This window comes from Bos indicus, chromosome 1, assembly GCF_029378745.1.
Source record: "Bos indicus isolate NIAB-ARS_2022 breed Sahiwal x Tharparkar chromosome 1, NIAB-ARS_B.indTharparkar_mat_pri_1.0, whole genome shotgun sequence".
NCBI classification, from domain to species: Eukaryota; Metazoa; Chordata; class Mammalia; order Artiodactyla; family Bovidae; genus Bos; species Bos indicus.
This window is the reverse complement of record NC_091760.1, coordinates 130539158-130559024: the sequence shown is the minus strand read 5'-3', so window position 1 is coordinate 130559024 and position 19867 is coordinate 130539158. Positions and strand designations below refer to the sequence as shown.

At 45.0% G+C, this 19867-nt stretch overlaps 1 long non-coding RNA gene across 1 annotated transcript; it reads left to right on the top strand.

Moving 5' to 3' along the window:
• The first annotated feature begins 1125 nt into the window (after positions 1-1125).
• Positions 1126-17915, top strand: LOC139184262 (uncharacterized). Its single transcript, XR_011567860.1, has 3 exons — positions 1126-2504; positions 15000-15073; positions 16672-17915. It is a non-coding gene; the product is annotated as an uncharacterized lncRNA (long non-coding RNA).
• The last annotated feature ends 1952 nt before the right edge of the window (positions 17916-19867 follow it).

Here is a 19867-nt window from a genome sequence, read left to right as displayed (position 1 = left end):
TCATGAGAAATGCTGGACTGGAAGAAACACAAGCTGGAATCAAGAATGCTGGTAGAAATGTCAATAACCTCAGATATGCAGATGACACCACCCTTATGGCAGAAAGTGAAGAGGAACTAAAAAGCCTCTTGATGAAAGTGAAAGTGGAGAGTGAAAAAGTTGGCCTAAAGCTCAACATTCAGAAAATGAAGATCATGGCATCTGGTCCCATCACTTCATGGGAAATAGATGGGCAAACAGTGGAAACAGTGTCAGACTTTATTTTTTTGGGCTCCAAAATCACTGCAGATGGTGACTGCAGCCATGAAATTAAAAGACGCTTACTCCTTGGAAGGAAAGTTATGACCAACCTAGATAGCATATTCAAAATCAGAAACATTACTTTGCCAACAAAGGTCCGTCTAGTCAAGGCTGTGGTTTTTCCAGTGGTCATGTATGGATGTGAGAGTTGAACTGTGAAGAAAGCTGAGTGCCAAAGAATTGATGCTTTTGAACTGTGGTGTTGGAGAAGACTCTTGAGAGTCCCTTGGACTGCAAGGAGATCCAACCAGTCCATTCTGAAGGAGATCAGTCCTGGGTGTTCTTTGGAAGGAATGATGCTAAAGCTGAAACTCCAATACTTTGGCCACCTGATGTGAAGAGTTGACTCATTGGAAAAGACTCTGATGCTGGGAGGGATTGGGGGCAGGAGGAGAAGGGGACGACAGAGGATGAGATGGCTGGATGGCATCACCGACTCGATGGACGTGAGTCTGAGTGAACTCTGGGAGTTGGTGATGGACAGGGAGGCCTGGCGTGCTGCGATTCATTGGGTTGCAAAGAGTCGGACATGACTGAGTGACTGAACTGAACTGAATATTAGCTTGTTTCAAATACTTTGCTTTTGTAAACCATACTGTTAAAGTCTGAAAAAATTGGTATAGACGATCTTATTTACAAAGCAGAAATAGAGACATAGATGTAGAGAACAAACATATAGATACCAAGAGGGAAAAGGGAGATGGGATGAATTGGGAGATTGGGATTGAATATATATATACACTACTGATACTGTGTATAAAATAGGTAGGGCTTCCCTGGTAGCTCAGCTGGTAAAGAATCTGCCTGCCATGTGGGAGACCTGGGTTTGATCCCTGGGTTGGAACGATCCCCTAGAGGAGGGCATGGCAACCCACTCCAGTATTCTTGCCTGGAGAATCCCCATGGACAGAGGAACCTGGCAGCCTACATGGGGTCACAAAGAGCTGGACATGGCTGTGTGACTAAGCACAGCACAGCATAAAGTAGGTAACTAATAAGAACATACTGTATAGCTCAGGGAACTCTACTTAGTGCTCTGTGGTGACGTAAATGGGAAGGAAATCCAAAAAAAGAGGAGATATATGTAAATATGGGCTTCCTCTATGGCTCAGCAGGTAAAGAATTTGCCTGCCAATGCAGGAGACATGGTCTGATTGCTCAGTCGGGAAGATCCCCTACAGTAGGAAATGGCACCCCACTCCAGTATTCTTGCTTGGGAAATCCCACGGAGAGACTAGCCTGGTGGGCTACAGGCCATGGGATCACAGAGAGCCGGACAGAACTGAGCATGCACACACACATACAAACGCATATATAAAAGTATGATTGACTCAGTTGGCTGTACAATAGATACTAACACAACATTGTAAAGCAACTATATTCCCATAAATATTAAACCAAAAGCCTATGATGGTTCATTAAAGGAAAAAAATACTTTAATGTGCAATCTTGTATATATCTAATTTGTAGGTGTGTGCATGTATCTGTACAAAAATTTCTAAATATGCAGAGTTGTATCTAAGAATATGTGCATTTGTAACCTTGATAGATGTTGCCAAATTACCCTCCTTATAGAATGAAGCAGTGTGCACTCCCAAATGGGATTCCTGCTTCTCCACAACCTTTTTCAAGAAATCTTGATGATATAGTCAAAGACTCCCCTGAATCCTCTCTGATCCTTCTCTGTCCCTCTCTCCTGAAGTGATTACAATAAATTTGGTGCTAAATATTCCCACAGCTATTTTAATACTTGTTTGACATGTATGCATTTCTAAGTGATACTTAGTATTGCTGTGTTTCCTAACTTTATTTAAATGGTATCCTGCTATTGCAGAAAGATGCCTGTTTGCTTTTTCATTCAACTTTATGTTTGAGAAAAGTTCCCGATTGAAACAAGACAAACTCCATTCATTTTCACTGGGTTGTACCATTCCATTGTACGGACACAGCACAGTTTATTTATCAATGTTCTTGTTGGGGGACATTGGGTTATTTCCTGTTCTTTAAGGTTACCAACTAGCCTGCTATGGATGTCCATGTATATGTCTGCCAGTGCTCATGTGCTACAGTTTACCAAGAAGTGAGACTGCTGGATCAAAGGATTCAAGTGTCTTCAACTTTGCTAGTTATTACTGAACAGAGCCTCAGCTTCTTCATCTGTCAAACAGAGAGAGTGATGCCTGGTCCCTGGGAAGCCAGTGTTGGTAAGTGAGATGGTGGAATGGGAGAGAGTGGGCTTGGATTTCAGTAGATCTATACTTAAATCCTGGCTCCACGATCTACTTGCTGTGTGACTTTGGGCTATTATCCAATCTCTCTGTGCTTCAGTTCCCTTATCTGCAAACAGAAATAATAGTATTCAGGTATAGTCTTCTTGAGAAGATTAAATAATATACTGTATGAAAAGTATTTAGCACAGGATCTGTTAAAGAAGAAACACTAAAAAACCCAGTAATAATAATAGTAGTAGTAGTCAGTCAGCCAGTTCAGTTGCTCAGTCGTGTCCGACTCTTAACAACCCCATGAATCGCATCACGCCAGGCCTCCCTGTCCATTACCAACTCCCAGAGTTCACTCAAACTCACGTCCATCGAGTCGGTGATGCCATCCAGCCATCTCATCCTCTGTCGTCCCCTTCTCCTCCTGCCCCCAATCCCTCCCAGCATCAAGGTCTTTTCCAATGAGTCAACTCTTTGCATGAGGTGGCCAAGGTACTGGAGTTTCAACTTTAGCATCATTCCTTCCAAAGAACACCCAGGACTGACCTCCTTTAGAATGGGCTGGTTGGATCTCCTTGCACTCCAAGGGACTTCTCCAACACCACAGTTCAAAAGTATCAATTCTTTGGTGCTCAGCTTTCTTCACAGTCCAACTCTCACATCCATACATGACCACTGGAAAAACCATAGCCTTGACTAGATGGACCTTTGTTGGCAAAGTAATGTCTCTGCTTTTGAATATGCTATCTAGGTTGGTCATAACTTTCCTTCCAAGGAGTAAGTGTCTTAATTTCATGGCTGCAATCACCATCTGCAGTGATTTTGGAACCCAGAAAAATAAAGTCTAACATTGTTTCCGCTGTTTCCCCCTCTATTTGCCATGAAGTGATGGGACCAGATGCCATGATCTTCGTTTTCTGAATGTTGAGCTTTAAGCCAACTTTTTCACTCTCCACTTTCACTTTCATCAAGAGGCTTTTTAGTTCCTCTTCACTTTCTGCCATAAGGGTGGTGTCATCTGCATATCTGAGGTTATTGATGTTTCTTCCGGCAATCTTGATTCCAGCTTGTGTTTCTTCCAGTCCAGCGTTTCTCATGATGTACTCTGCATATAAGTTAAATAAGCAGAGTGACAATATACAGTAGTAATAGTAATAATACCGATAATAACAATGTGTCTGATCTCTTTGTTTTTAGCCTGTTATTGTGGCACATTTCAAGTCTATAAAATAGAAGAGAGAATAGTACAGTGAACCTCCATCTGGTTTTCTCTATATCCCCACCCATTTCTTTACCCTTTCCCCACCATTCTTTTGAAACCAAATAGAGACATCGTATCTATTACTTTACTTGTATATATGAGAGTCAATATCCCTAAAATATTAGCACTTAAAAAAATAGCCATACTACCATCATCATATCTAAAAATTGAGGGTGATTTTTTTTTAGTATATCAAATACACAGTTAATGTTCAGATTTTCTTAAATATCTCAAAAGGATTTTAAAGTTGATGTGAGCCAAAACCCAAATAAGATCCATATATCCATATTTTTTTGTGTGTGCTTAATCACTCAGTTGTATTCGACTCTGTGACATTTTGGACTGTAGGCCACCAGGCTCCTCTGTTCATGTGATATTTCAGGCAGGAATATTGGAGGAGGTCACCATTTTCCTCCTCCAGGGAATCTTCACGTCCCAGGGATCAAACCTGGGTCTCCTGTATTTCCTGCATTGGCAGGCAAATTTTTTACTTGCTGAGCCATCAGGGAAGCCCTATCCATATACTCAGTTCAGTTCAGTTGTGTCCAACTCTTTGCAACCCCATGGACTGCAGCATGCCAAACTTCCCTGTCTATTACCAACTCCCAAAGCTTACTCAAACTCATGTCCATCGAGTCAGTGATGCCATAAACCATCTCATCCTCGGTCATCCCCTTCTCCTCCCGCCTTCAATCTTTCCCAGCATCAGGGTCTTTTCCAGTTAGTTAGTTCTTCAAGTCAGCTGGCCAAAGTATTGGAGTTTCAGCTTCAGCCTCAGTCCTTCCAATGAATATTCAGGACTGATTTCCTTTAGGATGGAGTCGTTGGATCTCCTTGCAGTCCAAGGGACTCTCAAAAGTCTTTGTCAACACCACAGTTCAAACGCACCAATTCTTCAGCTCTCAGCTTTCTTTACAGTCCAACTCTCACATCCATACATGACTACTGAAAAAAACCATAGCTTTGACTAGACGAACTATTGCATTTGGTTAATACGTCTCTTAAGTCTTTTTGCCCAACATCTCTTTTCTTTCTCCATGCTTTATTTCTCTACAATAGTGGACCACTCGTCCTGTAGGACAGGGCTTCTCCCAGCCTGGATTTTGCTGATTGCATCCCTGTGGCATCCTTTAACATGCTCCTCTGTCCTCTGTATTTCCTGTGTGCAGGTAGATCTAGAGGCTTGGTTAGATCAGGTTTGATATTTTGGCAAGAACACTTCACCAATAGTGTTGCATAGTTCATAACCCTCCAGACTCCCCTCTCCATGAGATTTTCCAGACAAGAATACTGGAATGGGTTGCCATTTCCTCCTCCAGGGGATCTTTCTAACCCAGGAATCGAACCCAGGTTTCCCACATTACAGGCAGATTCTTTACTGTCTGAACTGCCAGGGAAGTCCATAGTTCAATCAGGACACACTAATGTTTAATTTTTCCTCTTTTGGATTTTAACAGCCATTGATGATCACTGTCTAGAGGCTTTATTCATTAGGATTCATTAGCAAAATGGTGATATTCTAATCTTGTCGTTCCTTCTTCATTAATTAACTGGACTCTTCCATAAAGAGAAACTCCTTATCAACCATTTGGTTGCCCTGAGGTAGTGTCTGTGAAGGACAGGCAGGATGAATAATGGATTTTTCTTATATTTAATGACAATGACAAGGGACGCTAAGTGATCATTTAGGAAACAGCTGCTTTTGTGCATCTTGAATGGTATCAGGAGTGTCTTCCATCCAAAAGAAGAAAGGAAGAAAAGAAAGAATGAACAAATTCACAAACTCCCCAATCACTTAATTTGCTTCTTCACACACGTGTTGGACCCTTTTCTGTGCAGTGGCTGTTCTAGGTGTGGGGATGCAAAGAGGAGCCACGTGTGATCTCTGCCCACAGGGAGTTCCAGGTGACAGGTACACAGCCTGTACACATCCCCCCAGTCCAAGATGCAAATGCCATAGGTGACAAGAGGAAGAAAGGGGAGATTTCTGGCTGGGTAATCTGAGCAGGCCTGGCAGGTAAAGGTCATGCCCCCAGGAGAGGCTGTGTTGCCCTCCCCACCCCCTGCCACTGCCGGTGCTGGGGGCCAGAAAACAGCATGTTACTGCCTTAATCAAGGGGTGCTTTTCAGCTTTGTGCCTGTCAGGTGCCAAAGTATGTGCCAAGTGGTATGGTGGACATGGAAAAGACCTAGTTTCTACGCATGAAGAGTTTTCTTCAGTCTGATTGGGAAGAAAGACAATGCACACTCACTCCACAGTAGATCAGCTTGTTGGTTGTGATTCAACAAACGTTTTTTAAGTGTTTATGTTACGCCAGAAAGAGGGCTCTGAAGGTGAGTTGGACATCCCCCTGCCTTCAACAGGCTGTGGGGGCTTCTCAGCATGTCCACGTTTTGGGTGCTCTGTGTTCCTGTCCACCCCTCCTCTCACTCCAAATGAGGTGTGCATCCTTGGTCATGTGGGTCTCGGTAAAAGTGACTTGCTCATCCTCTCAGCTGCTTGCTCTTCATCCTTTAAGTGTGCTCAAGCATAGGCTTCTCTTGGGAGGTATTCCCTGGCTTAGTAATCCAGGGGTACCCAACCTCCAGGCCGCAAACTGTACCTTCTGTCAGATCAGTGGAGGCATTAGATTAGAAGTGCAGTGCACAATAAATGTAACCTGCTTGAATTGTCCCGAAACCATCCCCACCACTTCCAGGCCATGCAAAAGCTGTCTTCCACAAAACTGGTCTCTGGTTCCAGAAAGGCTGGGAACCATTGCAATAATCTACATCTGCAGGCTGGGCTGGGTGTTTGGGCTCCTATGGCACTTTGTTGGTGCTTCCTTCTATCTCAGCAATTATTACCCTCTGCTGTCAATTATTTCTTAATTTGTTTATCTCCTCCTAGAGTGTGAACTCCCTGAGGGTGGTGACTGCGTTCTTATCTTTGTATTCTTAGTTACTGATGTCCCTGCAGTGCAGAAAATGTTTGTTGAATGAATGTCTGAGATTCCAAGTTTAGCGCTTCTTTCTCCTAGGTGCAGATTTAGTCTGGGGAAAGATGAGGCCTTCAAATGATTTTAGTCATTGATACTTTAGTATGATTCAATCCAGGATTTGATGATAGTTCTGAGAGAGGTAGAAACTGGGAATGGGAGGGACGCTAGGCCAACAGCTGGGGTCCGAACCTGTATGTTCAAGGATGGTGAGATGCCAGGATGAAGAGGAGGGAATTCTGGATGGGAGAGGTTCCCGGAGGACTAGAAGGCAAAGGCTGTGTGGGCCGTCTTGCCAGGCCCTCGGGTGGAGGAAGGAAGGGGCAGCTTCCGGGTGTGCCAGGCACGCCGCGTGCCGAGGGTGCAGGACGCTGACCCCGCGTTGCACGTCCCACGGGCCGGAAGCCGGCTGGCCCGACGCCGCCGGGGGGCTTCCTCGCTTTGCAGCGCCGGAAGCGGCGGCCGGCGGCGGTCTGGGCCAGGGCCGTTCCGACCGTGTCATCCTTGCCCGCGGCGGCGCAGGAAGCCGGTGTGGAGCGCACCGAAGCCTGGGGCGCGGGGCCTCCGCCGGGCGTGGTGCGTGGCCCTCGGCTCTCAGCGCAGACGCGCGCGCCCAGAGCGGCCGGGCCGGCTGGGGCCTGCCCTGCGGTCGCCCCGCCATCTCCCTGTCTCCTCGAGTCCTTGGAGACTCTGGCCCCTCACTGTCTGCCTCTGCTAAGCCCTTCCTCGAAGGCCTGTCCTGGAAGGGAAGAGAGGATCCGCCCCGAGACGGCGGGACCCGCTGCAGCTTCCTGTGGTCGCAAGAAGGCGTAGCTAAGACGGTCTCTAGGCAGGGGCGACATTGGAGACGAGGTAAAGTCTAGACGAGGGAACCCCTGTGCGGGGAAGCTGGAGCTTCCTGCGGGCCGGGCGGAGCTGCCTTGGCTCTAATTTTCCCTGAGAAATGGGTGCTCGCAAGTTCCGGGGCATTATTTCTATGTCACGGGGTGGTCCTTCTTTCATCTGTAGAGTGATGAATGGAGAACAAATCACAGATGGTGAGTGTGTGCCCACCATTCCACATATATTCTGCACAGGTGTGCCCACACATTCACATGCAGTTGTTCACGTGTGTCCTCACTGGTGTGTGCAAACACGCACACTCCCCCACACCCACCCCTTTTCTCTCCGGTTTGAGTCTTTAAAAAAGTGCCATTACAGAATGTCTATCATTTCGGTGACTTCTGGGGCTGTGGCTCAAAATTGTTTTCAAGCTTTAAACTACCTGAGCTGGGACTTCCCTGGTGGTCCAGTGGTTAAGACTCCATGCTTCCGTTCCACTGGTCTGAAAACTAAGATGCCCTGCTGCGTGGCCAAAAATTAAATAAAAATAAACTACATGACTCATCTGGGAGAAGGAAGCTTCTATCATATATGTGGGTTTGCTTGAGACTGGCTGTCCCACAAAGATTGCCTTTAGGTACCATTCCTTGTTGGGCAGAATTTGTCATTCATTCATTCATTCAAATGAACATATCCAGACACTACCTTCATACTGGTCCTGTGCTGGACCTGGGGATCTAGAGAGGAAGGCCTTGTTCTTGCCCTTAGAAAGTACAGTTTTGTGAGCTGTGTAGGTCAACAGGCATATACAGTATAGTGTGATAAGTTCTGATAGGGGAAGGAGGAGGAAGTCTTCTTGGAGGAGGTGATACTGGGGTTAAGTCTTAAGAGGAAGGGAATGATGTTCTTAGGGAACCACCTGCGGCTGGGTTTGGCAGTGCCCAGTATTGGGGAGAGGTGGCAGGCAGTGAACCATGAGGCTCTACCCGTTGACCCATCACTGAGGGCCAAGGGTGCCTTCCTGAGGGACTTGGACTTTATCCTGAGGCCATTTGGATGTCAAATGGGAGTGAAAGGGAGGGTTTGTCTGTTAGAAAGCCTATTCTGACTGTGGCTTAGAGGATGGAAGGACGTGACAGGCACACGGGGGGAGAGGTGATAGGCCTGCTAAGGAAGGAGCAGGAAGATGGTGAGAAGGGCCCACTGGTTTCTTGGGTGGGATGATTATCTGTGAGGAACAAGTTGCATTTGAGCTGCCCAAGGGGCATCCAGCTAGAGATGTTTGGGAGGCAGTTGGACGTGCAGGTATGGACTCATGAGAGAGGTTGGGAGTCACCAACCTATAGATGGGACAGGATGAATACACCCAAGGAGGGTGGAGAGAGAAAAAAAAGAGATGGGTAGAGTTGAGGAGTTAGTAAAAAGCAGGAGTTGACAGAGAAGAGGGGGTGACCAGGAGAGTGTGGTGTAAGGGGAGCCTTGGGAAGGCAGTGATGAGGGGCTGCTTGGGACCCTCCCTCAAGCCCACTTTCTCTGGCTTCCCAGACTTGGGGTGCCTTGCCTCTTAGGAGGTGATTTTAGTGGTGACACAGTCTCTCTGATGGTGAAAGTTTAGATGCTACAGTAAACTGGTTGTTGGGCAGAGGTTGGAGGAGCTTCTATGTGCTTTAAATACTCATAGGTACTGTTTATGTAACTCTCACTATGTGTTGGTAACTTTACACCAATTATCTCATTTAACCTTCAAACGACTCTTCAGAGTTGACAAGTGAGGAAACTGGCTCAGAGAGGTTAAGTGTCTTGCCCAAGGTCACACAGCTGTAAGAACTGTAGCTGCGATGTGGAGTCAGGTCTTTTTACTTTACATATTCCAATTTTTTTTTTCCTTTAATTGCCCTATGCTCTTTCCCTTAGCACACGTTTCACAGGTGGCTGCCTCCTAGATTGGCATCTGAGCCTGGCCTGGCTTGCCCACACCCTCCAAGCCTCCAGCCCACGGGGACTTCAGAGGAGGCCTGTATCCCAGATTAGCCCTAAAGACAACATGCTCCTGAAGAAGAAAGAGGAGGTCTAGGCACAGCCGAGGCCTGGGATGGGAAGGGCTTCCCGAGAATCAGTAGGGAACTTCCTCCTGGGAAAGCCATGAGAGGGGCAGTTCCTCTCCTGGGCCAGGCGTCAGGGAGTCAGGGCCCCAGCTGTTCCTGCCCTGCCGCCCGCAGCCCTGAGCGCCCACCGGAGACAGGAGGCCCTGCCTGCTCACTGCCCATTGTCCCTGCACCACAGTGCCGCTTCCCATGCGCCTCCTGTTTATACAGGAAGCCCCTGCTCTGGGGTGCCACCTCCCTCTCCTGATGGCTGGCTCCAAGCTCAAATTCCTCATAGGCAGCCAGGACTGGAGTATGCTATCCCTGCTCAGTTACTTTAAGAATTAGCATAGCAGGGTGGGTAAAAGGATGGCCTTGCCCTGTGGGTGTCCTGGATTTGAATCTGGCTACTCTTTAGTTCTAGGACCTTGGGCATTCGCATTGACCCTATGAGTGCACATCCTCCTCTGTAAGATGGGGTGTATTAGTCCTACCTATATCACAGGTTCAGCATAAAGGTAAGTGAAATATGAAAGTGTCTGGAACGTGGGATGTGCTCAGTAACTTACAGACTCATTGTTACTGGTTATTTACCTTTCACTTTGTGTGAGTGCACGCTAAGTCGCTTCATTCATGTCCAACTCTGCGACCCTATGGATTGTAGCCTTCCAGGCTCTTCTGTCCATGGGATTCTCCAGGCAAGAATACTGGAAGGGGTTGTCAAGCCCTCCTCCAGGAGATCTTTGCAACCCAGGGATCGAACCCATGCCTCTTACGTCTCCTGTGTTGGCAGGTGGGTTCTTTACCACTAGAGCCACCTGTAAAGCCTGCCTCCTACTTTTAATTGCACCGAATTTCAGCTGTGTTCTCATTGCAGGTGATAGTTTTAAAATAAGAGCTCCAAATTCGGTGGCATTCCTCGCTTTAAGGGGTAGGGTCTGTGTCCCCTCCCTTTGAATCTGGATGTTTGTGTGATTACCTTGACCAGTACGGTACAGTGGAAGTGACATTGTGTGACTTTGTTTTGGTTGCTGGAACACTTATACGCATGGTCCCTGAATTCTGATTTTTAGCCTTTACAGTGGTGTGGAAGTGATACAAATTCAGTAAAAACTGAACTTCACAGTTTGATCTTTTCCTGGTGATAATGTGGTATAACACTCTCGTGATACTGGGCAGTGGTCGCAAGCTGCAGCTCTCAGCTACGAGACCATGAGATTAACTAACTGATATACTAACAACCATTCTGTACCCATACAGCCACTCCGTTTTTCAATTTCTATATAGTGTTCAATAAACTGCATGGGATATTCAACCCTTTACTATAAAACAGGCTTTACCCAACTATAGTCTTCTGAGTGTGTTTAAGGCAGGCTAGGCTAAGCTATGATATTTAGTAGATTAGGTATATGAAATGCATTTTCGACTGACGATATTTTCAACTTACGAAGGGTTTATTGAGAGGTAACTCCATTGTAAGTAAAGACAGACCTGTACTTGGAGCCCCAAGTCGCCATGTAAGAATCTAACTCTTCTGAAGTCTGGCAGGCAGTGGGGATTGTTCTTGTCGGGTGCAGTATCAGAGGGGTGGGAATAATTTTTTCAGTTCATTAAAAATTTAACGAGTGGTGTTTCAAAATACTAGACTGAACTCAAACTGGAATTCCCTCCCTCATCAACAGAAGATGGAAAAAAAAAATAAATGCAGATCAGAAGTGATAAAATACTCCTGGAATGAAGAAGTGAATAGGGTATGACAACCATAAGCTGAAGTGCTTTTGAGTTTGTGCCCCAAACACACGTAGCATTATGTCTCAGGAGAGGTATATGCAGTCAAGAATCACCACCAACCAATAAACAGCAGTCAAGCACTTGTTATGTGCTAAGACTCTGTCACAATTATCTGTGTGTTTTTACAGTTAATGCTTATTTTAGAGTCACTTACATGTTTGCATTTTCTTTGTTCACCCATTTCTTCCTTTTGAGTTTAATTTCCTTCTTCCCGATGTATATAGTTTCATGGTGCTTTCACCAAAAGTTTGTGAGTGGAAAATCCTGGTGAAATTAAGAAATTTCATTCTCTGTCTTAAATGTTAATATCACTGTATATAGAACACTGCAGGTTGACAGTTACTTTTCCTCAGCACATGGAAGGAAGATACTTGGAATGTTCTGTTACTTTCTGGCATCTGTGGTGTCTGCTGAGAAGTTGAGTTAAGCCTAATTGTTCCTTTGTGGGTAATGTGTCTGTTCTCTCTAGCTGTTTTAAGATTTTATCTTGATGTTTTGCAGTTTTAATATGGTATGTTTAGGCATGGAATTATTTTTGTATATTTTGTTTGAGGACTGGAGTGCTGCTTCTTCATGAAGATTCATAGTATTCATCATTCTTGAGAATTTCTGGCTGTTATATCTTTTAATATTATCTTTTCTCCCATTATTTGTTCTTTTTTATTATAAAATTTTCTTTTTCACATAATTATCTTTTATACTTTCCATTGCTTTATCTCTTTGTACAATATTATGGGTGACCTCCTCATAGCTATTTTCTAAGTCAGTAATTTTCTTTTCAGCTCCATCTAAAATATGATTTTACTCATCCAGTAAATTTTAATTTTGATGACTATTTTTTCATTTATACAAATTTTGTTTGGTTCTTTAAACAACTGCCTGGTATTTCATTATGGTTTCTGGTTTCTTCTCTTTTTCTCTTTTATTATTTTAAACATACTTATTTTACAGTCTTTCAGAATGTTCATCTATGAGAAGCTCTTGGGATGCTATTTATCTTGTTTTTTTGTGTCTGAAAAGTTGCTCATGGTAAGCTTTTCTTTGTGTTGTCTGTCATTTTCATTAGTGATTTCTTTATTGGTGAGAATCCTATACTGACTGCCTGAGTTGTAGGAATGACCTCAAAAAGAGGTTTCATTTTGGTTTTGCCAGGTACCCTGGAGGCATCAGCAACTTGGAAACTATTTTTAATTTATTTGTTAATTTTTTGACTTGGGATTGCTATACAATGTGGGTGGTAGAAGTCCACCTCTAAACCAACACGTGGTGAAAGGATGGTGTTTTGATTTCTTATGGGCGATCAGGAAGAGACAAGTTTTATTGCTATGTCTCTGGGCTGGTGGGGAAGTTTTTCTAAGCTGCTTTATACTAAGGGTGCAGCTCTTCACAAGTCCTGACTTTCTGTAGGACTCTCATTCCTAATTTAACTTGAGTGATCCCAAAGCTCTGTCTCTTGTGTCCATAAGAAAGTTCAAATTGCAGCACCCTGCCTTTAAGGAGATTTTGCAGTCTGCAAGCCCTCTGCCCCTTGCCTGGGGCTTCCGCAGTGTCTTCTCTCGTGCGGCTCTTCTGGCTTTCAGTTCCCTCTATTTCTGGTTCTAGGGATTTTTCTTTCTTGAGAGCAAGAAGTTGAAAAAAATGGTCTTTTTTATTAGTTATTTAAAATCTGGAGTTTCTGTAAGTTTGTAGAAGACTCTCCTTTTTCTCTTTTCCCCTCCCCTCCCTCCCCTCCCCCCACTCCCTCCTTCTCCTCCTTCTTCCTCTTATAGCTTCAGGTCACGATGAACCTCTCCAGGATCTTCATGTATGTTCTCTCACGTCATCCTCACGAGTACTATGTGGCACAGACCTTATTTATCAGCTTCTTTTTATGCACTACTATGTTGAGACTTGGCAAATTTAAGTCCTGTCCTAGATCAGACAGGTAGGAAATGGCTTTGTCAAGATTTTGAACCCAGTTTTTCTGATTTCATTTAATGTAGCCTTTAGGAAGTTATTGGTAATGATCTCCTTCCTCCATTATAAAAATCTTCAACTTCATTATAAAAATCTTCAAGCATAATACATATACATACTATCTACCCAGAGTTTACAATTGTTGTTTTGCTGTATTTGCTTTATTATGTGTCTATCCATTTATCCATCCTTCTAGTCATCCATCTATTCCTTTTGTATTTTGATAAGTTTCAAAATAAGTTGCAGACATCAATATACTTCATCTCTAAACAGTTCAGCATGCATGTGCTGTGCTTAGTTGCTCAGTCATGTCTGACTCTTTGCGACCCCATGGACTGTAACCCACCAGGCTCCTCTGTCCATGGGGTTTCTACAGGCCAGAATACTGCAGTGGGTTGCCATCTTCCTCCAGGGGATCTTCCCAACCCAGGAATCAAACCCAGGTCTTCCCCATTGCAGGTGGATTCTTTACAGTCTGAGCCACCAGGGAAGCCTGTTCAGCATACACACACACACACACACACACACACACATATATATATTTTTGGCTGTGCCTTGTTGCTTCTGGGATCTTATTTCTTCAACCAGGGATGGAACGTGGGCCCCTGGCAGTGAGAATGCTGAGTCCTAGCCACTGGACCACCAGGGAATTACCTGGCATACATATTATTGAAAGTAAAGAGTGGCGCTGAAGCGGAGGCGTGGGGCTTTTAGGTTCTGTAGCTGGTCGCAATGGCAAGCAAAGGAGGGTACATCGTGCTTGGGCTCCTAAGAAAAAAAAAAAAAAAGAAAGTAAAAATGTTAGTTGCTCAGTCGTGTCCAACTCTTTGCAGCCCCATGACTATACCCTGCCAGGCTCCTGTCCATGGAATTCTCCAGGCAGGAATACTGGAGTGGATAGCCATTCCCTTTTCCAGGGAATCTTCCCAACCCAGGGATTGAATCCCAGTCTCCTGCATTGCAGGTGGATTCTTTACCGTCTGAGCTAGCAGGAAAGCCCATACATATGATTAACCAGAGTTAAATATTTATGGTTCTTCCCCCCATGTACAAATGAGCTAATATTAACTCTACCACACATGAGTCTTGACTGATGTATCCACCTGTATAATATGAAGATATAGAGTATCATCATCTCTGCAGGAAAGTTCCCTCCTGCCCACTCCCAGTCAGTCCCTGCCCCCACGCAGAGGCAACGCTTTTGTTGTTTCCTTCATGGACTGGTTTTGCCTGGTTTAGAAATTCTTACCAGGTTTATTTTTTCGGGTAATTATTCTTTCATTCAGGAAAAGAATCTTGAGATTCACTCATATTTTGTGGGTATGTGTACCGTATTTTGTTCATTTTTATTGCTGGGTAATATTTCATTGTTTGACTATAGCACAGTTACTTTATCCATTCTCCTATTGTTAGACACCTGAGCTGCATACAGTTTTTAGATACCATAATAAAGTTGATGAGTTTGTTGTTGTTTACCCGCTCAGTTGTGTCTGACTCTTGTGACCCCATGGACTGTAGCCCTCCAGGCTCCTCTGTCTGGGATTTTCCAAACAAGAATACTGAAGTGGGTTGCCATTTCCTTCTCCAGGGGATCTTCCTTATCCAGGGATCGAACTTGCGTTTCCTGCTTGGCAGATGGATTCTTTACCACTAAGCCACCTGGTAAGCCCTAATAAAACTAATATGAACATTTAAAAATGATTATATGTATTTATTTACTTATTATTTTTGAAGTATAGCTGATATACACTATTATATGAGTTACAGGTGTGCAATAGAGTGATTCACAATTTTTAAAGTTTGTACTCCACTTACATGCTATGCTTACTCACTCAGTCATGTCTGACTTTTTGTAACCCTTGGGACTGTAGCCCACCAGGCTCCTCAGTCCATGGGATTTCCCAGGCAAGAATATTGGAGTGGGTTTCTATTTCCTTCTCCAGGGGATCTTCCTGACCCAGGGATTGAACTTGGCGTCTTCTGCATCAGCTGCTGCTAAGTCACTTCTGTCGTGTCCAACTCTGTGTGACTCCATGGATGGCAGCCTACCAGGCTCCTCCGTCCATGGGATTTTCCAGGCAAGAGTACTGGAGTGGGTTGCCATTGCCTTCTCTGTCTGTATCAGCAGGTGGATTCTTTACCAACTGAGCCACCTGGGAAGCCCATGTACTCCACTTACAGTTATATAAAACACTGGTTATATGCTGTGTGTTATATAATATATCCTTGTAGCTTATTTTATATATAATAGTTTTTACCTCTGAATCCCCTACTGTTATATTACTCCTGCTAGGAACATTTTACAAATATTATTTTATGACATGAGAGTGAGGCAAATAGTATAGCAGCCAGATTGAAGTTATTTGAGGGAGATGAAGAAGTGCAGAGAATGAGCACAGAAAATTTTCTTTGTCTTGGTCACACTGTGTGGCTTGCAGGATCTTAGTTAGTAACTAGGGATTGAACCTGGGCCATGGCAGTGAAAGCACCAAGTCCTGGATCACCAGAGCATTCCCCAGATAATTTTCTTAAGATTAATAGATAAAAAGTGGGGAGAGAAAGAGCAGTAACTAGGGGGATGTTCATGGGTGAGGGATGGTGTGTGTGTATATGTATATGTATACACATGCCATACACACACACACACACACACACACACACACACACAATAGCTTTTAGTGATAACTGGGGTTAAATTCTATATCTGTATCTTGGCAAGTTACCTAACCTCTCCAAACTGAAGTTCTCCCTTCTGAAAAATGGGTGTAATAATACCGCCTCTTGGGGCTGTTGAAAGGATATGGAAAGTGCTGGGTAAATAGCTGGTGCTTGAGGCCTGGCAGGGCTTCCCAGGTGGCGTTAGTGGTAAAGAACCTGCCTGCCAATTCAGGAGACGTAAGAGATGCAGGTTCGATCCCTGGGTCAGGAAGATCCCCTGGAGGAGGAGGCATGGCAACCCACTCCAGTATTCTTGCTTGGAGAATCCTGCGGACAGAGGAGCCTGGCAGGTTACAGTCCATAGGGTCGCAAAGAGTTGGACATGACTGAAGCAACTTAGCATGCATACATGAGCCCTGGAAACTATTAGGTTGGTGTAAAAGTAATCACAGTTTTTGCATTGTTGAAATTTGCCATTCACTATTGGAATACATTCTAAATAAATGTGGTTATGTTATACATCATTTTAATGTGTATTTCTTGCTTTATGTTTTTTTTGGCTAATGATTTATTACTTGCTGTTTATTTTATATTTATTTTAGATTATGGAATTTGTGTTAGAAAGCAAATTTGAGCGATTTTCTTATTTGAGTTCAAAATGGGTTGTAAATCAGTAGAGAAAACTAGCAACTTCAACAACACATTTGGCCCAGGAATTGCTAACAAAGGAATAGTACAGTGGTGGTTCAAGACATTTGCAAAGGAGATGAGAGCATTGAAGATGAGGAGTGGAGTGGCCAGCTGTCGCAAGTTGACAGTGACAATTGAGAGCCATCATCAAAGCTGATCCTCTTACAACTACATAAGTTGCTGAAGAACTCAGCATTGACCATTCTATGGTCATTTGGCATTTGAAGCAAATGGAAAGGTGAAAAAGCTTGGTAAGTGAGTGCCTCATGAGCTGACTGGAAAAAAAATTGTTGTTTTGAAGTGTTGTCTTCTCTTATTCTATGCAACAACAGTGAACCATTTCTCAATCGGATTGTGACGTGCAATGAAAAGTGATCTTATATGACCACTGGCAAAGACCAACTCAGTGATTGGACTGAGAAGCTCCAAAGCATTTCCTAAAGCCAAACTTGTACCATAAAAATGTCATAACCACTGTTTGGTGGTCTGCTGCCCATCTGATCCACTACAGCTTTCTGAATCCTGGAGAAAGCATTACATCTGAGAAGTATGCTCAGCAAATCGATGAGCTGCTCCGAAAACTGCAATGCCTGCAGCCAGTATTGATCAACAGAAAGGGCCCAGTTCGTCTCTACAACAATGCCCGACCATATCGCACAACCAACATTTCAGAAGTTGAATGAATTGGGTTGGATGTTTTGCCTCATTTGCCTGACCTCTTGCCAACCGACACCACTTTTTCAAACATCTTGACAACTTTTTGCAGGGAAAACACTTCCACAGCCAGCAGGAGGCAGAAAATGCTTTCCAAGAGTTTTTTAAATTCTGAAGCACAGATTTTTATGCTACAAGAATAAACAAACATTTCTTATTCATAAAAAGTGTGTTAGTTGTAATGGCTCCTATTTTAATAAATAAAGATGTGTTTCTGCCTACTTATAATGATTTAAAATTCACAGTTCAAAACTGTAATTAAGGTTGCACCAACCTAATATCATAGTACATCTCTGATGCAAAGCCAGGAACGCACTTGTTCATGGGCAGCTTGTGCTCCTTGTGGTCAGTGACAGCTGGCCTCAGTGTCTGGGGTCAAGCTGGGCTAAAGATTGGGGCTCAGTGTCCCCCTGCCTCAGGAAGTGAGCGATGTTGGAACTGGGGTTGAGGAGGTCACTGTGCCATTTGGCAGCTGCCACCAAGACCTTGGAGTGAAGACAGCCCTGGAGCAGCTCCAGTCACTGGCCTCAGCCAAGGCAGTGGAGAGGAGCTGCAGGGAGCCATGGGAACAGAGGCAAGCAGGAAGCCAGGTGGTCCCAGGAAGCTGCAGCCGTGGCTGGTGGGTGGGAAGGGAGCTGATGAGAATGTCAGGGTTCTGGAGGGGATAGGGTTTCTGCCGCCTCCAGCTGCCTTAAGCCACTTCTGCTGTTTTCCAGAGGGACCCAATTACCACCCTCTTGTGGAGCCAGGGCCACCAGAGATCTTGGGGAGATAGGAGGCGGCTCCCAGCTGGGCAGCAGGGGCCTTTTAAGCTCCCCTAACAGTACACCCGTTCCTGATCATCTGAGATATGGGGCCTGGTTTGGGGAAAATGTTAAGACTTCGGCACATGGTCCCTCAGGTCCCACAGGGCCTCAGGCTTTCAAAGTGTTCTTGGAAACACCAACTCATTTGATCTTTTTCATAGCTTAGGAACTGCCTGAAAGGGTTTATTGGCTTCTCTGGACAGATAGTGTCCCTGTGGTCCAGAGAGAGGGAAGCCTCTTGGCTTATAGTCACCTATCCACCAAGGGATCCAGGACTTCTGTCTCTAAAGAGCCTCTTCCCTGTGCAACTTGGTCAACCAATCAACACACAGCAAGGCTGGCCAGGTTGCCACAGGCCCCACCATGCCCTAAGTACGTCACCAGGCTTGCATCCCTCATTTGTGTGACCTGCCTGGTCTTTGAAGATATTTGAGCTGCAGTCCCTGCCCAGCGCACAGCATGTACCTAGCTTTATCCTGGTTACTGTGGAGGGAAGGTGGACTGTTCTCTGCCTCCAAGGAGTGGACAACTAGGTCTGACCTCTGAGGGAACAGTGAATAATATGGTGTACATAATTAGGACCATGTGATGTCAGGCCTGAGGATGCTGAGCTGGGCCTCTGTGGGGTGCTGTGTTAGGCTGAGTAGGGAAGGTGTTCCAGTGGGGAGCCTATGCCAACAAGTGTGAGGAGAAAAGGAAAGATTAGAGAGGGCTTCACAGGGTGGAAAGGTTGGAGGTTACATGGCTTGAAATCCATTCAGACCCCAAGTGTTTACTGAGAACCTCCTTACTATGTGTCAGACACTTATGAGGCACTTTACATATGTTATCTAATTTCATCTCAGTATAGCCACAGAAGTAGGTACTTTTCCCATTTCACAGCTAAGCAAGTGTGAGTATAAAGAGGAGGTCTGTTGAAGTTGAGTGACTTGCTCAAGCCCAGTCTGACTCCCAAACCCTTACAGAAGGCTTCTTGGGGAGGGCTAGTTTTGAGTGTGTATGAGGGCAGATGGGAGGATAAGTCCAGGAGGTGAGAGAGGTGAGGGAAGTGCATGAGTAGAGGCGAGGGGGCAGACCTGGCTGGCTGTACAGGGCACTTAGTAAGGTGCAGCTTCCTGTTTTACCTGCAGCACTTCCTGTTTGGGCTCCATCCCTGCATTAAGGGTCTTGTTTGGCCACTTGAGGTCCAGCGTCTCCTCTGAAATGTTAACCTCTTCTCCCGCTGGCCCCCTGCAGACATTCTGCTCCTGCTGGACTCCTTTCTGGTTTCCCACCTTTGTGTTTGCCTTTTCCGCACTTGAATGTCATCCTCTCTCGTCTCCATGGGCCCAAATCCTGCCTGTCCCTTCATGGCCCCTCTGGGAATTTCAGCTCCTTCAGGAAGCCCTCTCTGGGTCTTTCTGTAATCTTGCCCTATGCTCTGAACTCCAGTTCTCCTAGTTCTTAGCTGAGGGTCCGAGGCCCTTTTCTAATGTCTGTCTTGTTTACCCTATTTATAAACTCCCCATGTTCTGGCAGGAGCCACAGTTCCAACCCACTGTTTGCCGGCCCTGTAAGACTCATGGACAGGGCTAGACCACTGATGAAG